At 42.1% G+C, this 5,986-nt stretch overlaps 1 pseudogene; it reads left to right on the top strand.

Annotated features, from left to right (window-relative positions):
- The first annotated feature begins 2,882 nt into the window (after positions 1-2,882).
- Positions 2,883-3,607, top strand: LOC126516056 (nucleophosmin-like; annotated as a pseudogene).
- Positions 3,608-5,986: the final 2,379 nt, after the last annotated feature.

Genomic DNA, 5,986 nt, shown 5'->3' with positions numbered 1-5,986 from the left:
CACAATCCTAAACTCCGTGCCAAAATGTGTCGTGGTTTTAATTAGCTGCCCTGTTGTGTAAAATGAGCAACCAAAATGAGTATGAGGCCTTTTCTAAATATTCATTGATTTGAGTAATTAGGGGAGGGAAAAGAAAGAAAGAAAAAAAGAATTATTCTAAGCATCATCCGGCAACTGACTTCATCTTGGCAACATTAATTTTAACTAGAACTGGGGGAAGGGATGTCATAAGTTTTGTTTCTTGGTTTAGAAAAATGAATATGGCCAGCACTAATTAATTAGTGTAGACAATATTTATGTAGTGGCTTCTTTCAGATAATGTGCCTCAGAGGGGAACAAGAAGGCAGTTTTTGTGATTCTGTGGGCTTTTCGTGGCTGTGATTTAACAAAGCAATATCCTAGAATATACTAGGGAACAGCAATGACAGATTCATTTTCTACTTCGTGCCCTGAAAAGCCATTTATGCAAATGCGCATGCTGTATTTGTAATGTAAAAGCAGTCGGAAGATTTGGGTCTCTCACTCCGTGTTTGTGAGATGATGGTGAGAAGGAAAATCTGGAGCCCCCAACTGTGATTTGATCATTAGCCTTATATTTCTTAAACGCAGACCCAGGCCCTCATTTAAAAAAAAAAAATCAACAGTTGACACTTCCAAAATAAAAATTTAATGTGATTTCTTTGTCAATACTGCTAAAGAATGTTGGCAAATAGGAAGTCAGGGGCATTTACAGCAGGGTGGTAACAATGATCAACTTTATCAGTTCTGATATTTACTATAAATCCTTCCCTCCACTCTTTCCAAATCCACCTATCTTGATTTAAAAGAAAATGGCCGCCAAAGGAAGTGGGACTACTAGGAAGTGTGGCCTTGTTGGAGGAAGTGTGTCACTGGGGAGGCGGGCTTTGAGGTCTCATATATGCTCAAGCCACACCCAGTGAGACAGTTCACTTCCTGTTGCCTGCAAGAGGCAAAACTCTCAGCTCCTTCTTTCTTTAGCATGATATCTGCCTGCATACCACCGTGTCCTACCGTGATGACAATGGATAAAACCTCTGAACTGTAGCCAGTCCCAATTAAATGTTTTCCTTTGTAAGAGTTACTGTGGTCAAGGTGTCTCTGCACAGCAATAGAAGCCCTAAGCTACCCCCACCTCCCAACTCCCATCTAACTTTGTGCTCTCTCTTTCTCCCTTCCTTTCTTCCCTCCCTCTCCCTCTCTCCCATTTAATGACCCATTGACTTCAATTTGTACTGTCTATATATTCCTTGGTATAGAGCTGTTCACTGTAGTATGGTTGGCCATGAACCATACTCTTAAATAAAACCGACTGAACTCTCCCTCCTCAAGAAGCCACCAGTGGCCCAATCCTTCTAAGTTAGGGGTGGAGTCTTATGAACCTCTCCATCCTCATGCTAAAATGTTGATTGTCTTCATTGAATCTCTGTAATTGCATAAAAAGAAAGAACACTTATTTTTTAAGAGTGTTTATCTGCACATATGTGCACATATATGTCATTCTGAAGGAGGCCAAACAAAGGACTGAGATCATCTGAAACTGAAGTGATAGACAGTTGTGAGCTGCCATGTGGGTTCTAGAAACTGAGAATGGTGAAGTTGCAATAGTACAATAATTTTGTGTTTGCACAGGCATTGTGTTGCGATGGAAAGTGTATCAGTCCCAACTAAGAAAACTGCCACTCAACAACTACCCACACTCGGGGAAATTCCTTCCCATGTCTGTTTGTAGTTCCCACCTAGAATATACTCTGTCCCAGTATAGTTAGTGACCAAGTGAGCAGCATGTGTGAGGACAGCCCAGCCCTGATGTGTAAGCACTTTTTGTGAGATGTTTTACACATTTACAGTCTCTGCCACTACGCTTCAGAAAAAAAAGGGGGGGGGGATCTTTTTTTCTGGTAAAAATGGAACAAAGGATGAATGGGGTACTGAATAAGTTCTTGTAGCCTATTGTACTTTTGCATACTATTTATTTATTTTCTCTCTTCCTAAAAGTCTAGATTCTTCCGTGAGAAACCAGCCCATTTATTTCTGTTTTTCTCTTCACCCATTCTCTTAAAGTGGAAGAAACGAGACTTACTTTGTGTTACCCTTTTACTCTCTTCCATCTGAGATTTAGGGACTCTAGGTATAAAGCATTCTGAGATCTCCCCGCACCCCCAACACACCTTCAGGTGGTATACGCAGATGTAAGACGGCCTTCCACTTTTCTTACTTTTTCTACTTTTACTGCTACCCCCAAAGTGAATGGTATTAGCTGTCCCCAGCAGTGTCTCCCATAGAAGCCAGTACGTGTAGCTACATAAATGATCTCTTCCAAGCTCTTAGTAGAATGCATCTTTACAGGGAATGAACAGAATCTGGAGCCTGGGGAATGAGGTCATCTGTGCTGAGCCCTGACCACCTGTTAGCACACCCCTCCTAAATAAAGACTTTACAACTGTAATCTTAATGTTCTCACAGCATCCAGTGAGTATCAAAGCTGAAGGGACTTAGGAGATTTGGTCAAGATCTGGAAGTAAGAAGTGAAGACATTAAGAATCCTTCAAAGCTGCATGGCTACAGAGCCTATGCTCTAACCACACAATGTCAGTGGCGGCAAGTCTTCCTTCCTTGTGCACCAAGTGTAGAAATGTGCTCAGGTATGCAACCTATAGGAACAAAGTGAAAGATTAGATCATTTTAAGATGGACAAACCTCTGCATTTGATATGGGGTCTTATGTAGCCGGGTGAAACTAAGCCAAATGAGTTAATCTCTGTAATTTGACTTTTGCAAAACATCAGATGTTCTAAGGATCTGTAGTTGGTTTTCTCTACCTGGTTTCTTTCTCACTCGAGTGCATAAATACCGGATTCAGATATGAGCCCTCTGAGGCCTTGGAACTATCTTTTTTGGTTGTGAGCTAAATGCCAACAAAGATTATCACTTTCTAATGGATAATGATGGAATTGGTATTCGTTATCTTTAAGAACGATCAGATTAGGGAACTGCTACAAGAGACTGCGCATCATCGAGGCAGAGACGATGAACTGTGAAGGCAGCTCCAGTTAACACCAGCAACTTCAAAAATGTCTCTGCAGCCATCAGTTTCCCTTGGGAATCTTTGAAATGGCACACCAACCCTGTGGTCTTTAAGGCTGAAGTGTGGCTCAGAGCCTCTGCATATTAGTGGACGACACCTAGGAACTGTAGAGGAGGAAACAGATTCAAAAAAAAAATTAAGATGAATAAGCTATAAAACTCTTAAGTGTGTATGGAAAGCAATTTGCCTCTGGATGTGGTAACAAAAAGTTCCACAGAAGAAAAGTAACTGATGACGATTATAACAACGATGAAGATGATCATGAAGGAGACGAGCCCAAAGGGGACCATGAAGATGGTGGGATGAAGACGATGATCATGAAGGTGAGGGTGATGATGATGGTCATCATCATGAAGATGAAGGTGATGATGATCATGAAGATGAGGGTGATGAAGATGATGACGAAGATTATGATATTAGAGAAGATGAAAATGTTAATAAAGATGATGATTTTGATGGAGATGATTCTGATGAGGAGGAAACTGAAGAAAAGCTCCTGTGACAAAATCGGTACAATATATCAGCCAAAAACACACAAAAATTAAACCAGAGTGATAAAGACTAAAATCCATCAGCAACAAGACCAAAATGTCAATAATCTTTCAAAAAAAAAAGGGGCGGGGGAAGAAAACTCCTAAATACTAAAAGGACCAAGTTCTGTAAAAAGCATTAGAGCAAAATTGCAAGCAAAAGTAGAGAAAGGTGGTTCTCTTTCCAGAGTGGAAGCCATGTTCATCAATCATGTGAAGAATTTCTTCCGGATGACTGGCCAGGAGAAGGCTATTCACAACCTCTGGCAGTGGAGGAAGTCTCTTTATGAGACTGGTTTAAGCAGTTTGAAATATTCCATCTTGCTGCATTTCTGCAGCAGCTGATATCTGGCTGTCCTTTCTGTGTTGCAAAGTGAGGGCCTTCTCTACTGTGTTTGATAGATGCCAGCTATGTCCCTTTGCCAGGAATGTGCTGTCTCAATAAATTCCTGCTCAGTTTTCAAGGATTGAACTCCACCCTTTACTTGGTTGTATGTGTGTTATTATGTTATAATAAGACACAGCCGGAGTGATGGTCACTTGCTTCTATGTGTGTCATTATGTTATAATAAGACATAGAGTGATGGTCACTTGGTTGTATGGGCTTTATTATGTTATAATAAGACATAGTCAGAGTGATGGTCATAGGTAGAAATTGTGAGGAGACAAAAACATACACATGAAATAAACAGTATTTTAATAGTATATAAAATGCAAGCATTCTTAGTATTAGTTATGATAATTCATATGAAGCTAGGAGTGATATGCCTGGCCCACACACGAGTGGATAATGACTTTATTAGTCATATTTCCATTACTATGACTATGACCAAAAGCAATTTTCAGAAGAAAAAGTTTATTTTGGTTTATGGCTCCAAAGGAAGGGTTCATAATAGCAGCGGAATCATGGCAGCAAGCTATTGTAGCAACAGCCGAGAGGTCGTATTTCAGCTGAGAGCATGAAGCAAAAAAGTGAGAGGAGGCTGTGAACCCTCAAAGCCCGCTCTCAGTGACATATGTGTCCCAGAAAGGTTGAACTTCTCCACAGCATCCTCCAAAGAACAGCGTCAACTGGGGACCAAATGTTCACACGCCTGCACCTATGAGGTGCAGTGACACCCCAGAGACCAGTGCTTAAAAGTTGTTTTTTTTTTATGTTAACTTATAGCATCAGCTGAAGTTTGTGGGCTGTAGCAAAATATGGAAAGCTTATCAGTTTGTCTGATCAGATTTGAGAAAAAAAAATATAGTCTCAATAGCATCATGAAGTAGTTGGTAAGACAAGATTGGAAATAAGGGACCATGGCTAGAGGCAGGGAGGTTTGCAGTACAGCAGGCTGAAAGTGTGATTCAGTCCCTCTGATTCTGCAGAGGAAGAGTTTGGGAGTTTGACTCACCAATTTATTGTGGAAGTTGGGAGATAACAGAGTAGCTTCTTGTGACCTAGGGACTCCAGTAGCCAAGTGGTAGTTGATGTAATCAATGAAAGGCAGGAAATACTCAATGGAAAAATCAATTTGATGTTGAGGATGGTGAGTCTAGTTTGGGAAAAGCTGAATTTTAGACTTCATTGCCAAAATGACTTAGAGATCTGGATAGACACTGGGTATTTGTAAAGAAAGTGGTAGCCAGACTGTATTCCATAGAAAGTGTTAGGTGTTTCCCAGGCGTGCATACGTCTCTGGGCTTGATCCCCAGAGAGTGGAAGAGAGGGCAGGGAAGGAGGAAAGGAGAGAGGAAAAAAAAAGAGAGGGGTGTGTGTCTGATAGGGAAGAAAAAGCAAAGGAGGGACGAAGAGGAAAAGGACAGGATGTGGGGAGGAAGCAAGGAGGATGGGAGAGGAAAATGAGTCAGACAGAATCTCCATTGCAATGGCTCCTAGCTAACGCTCAGTGAATATCTGAAGAAGGATGGGACAGAAAGGGAAAGTGATAGACAGAGGGTACTGCTGGAAGAGAGAGCCAAGAAGGGAAAGAGACTGGGGGAAGATGAGCTGGGGGTGGGGTGAGAAGCAGACCCCGCTGGAGAGAGCTGAGGCCTGAGCAAACCTGTGTCATGCATGCGACGACTTTGTCTTCTCGGCTTCCACTGTTTGTCTACAGAGGACGGTCCGAGAGTTACCATGGCGATCAATGTTCTCCTCTCTGTCCACTTCTCAGACTGTCTGAACATTGCCACTTAGCTACCTCCACGCAGAACGCCATGGAAGGCAGGCCCCCTGCCAGAGAGAGCGGCTCCTGTCAGAGGTGACAGAGGACCTGGCACGGAGCATCACTGAGAGTGAGTGACTCATGGACCCAGTGCTTTGTCTCCTTCAGTCCCTGCCTCTGGCGTTGCTTCCTGAGTTTGCA

The sequence above is a fragment of the Alexandromys fortis genome, unplaced genomic scaffold (assembly GCF_014885135.2).
Source record: "Alexandromys fortis isolate MF-2015 unplaced genomic scaffold, M_Fortis_MF-2015_v1.1 scaffold_143, whole genome shotgun sequence".
NCBI classification, from domain to species: domain Eukaryota; kingdom Metazoa; phylum Chordata; class Mammalia; order Rodentia; family Cricetidae; genus Alexandromys; species Alexandromys fortis.
This window is presented reverse-complemented; position numbering and strand designations above follow the sequence as displayed.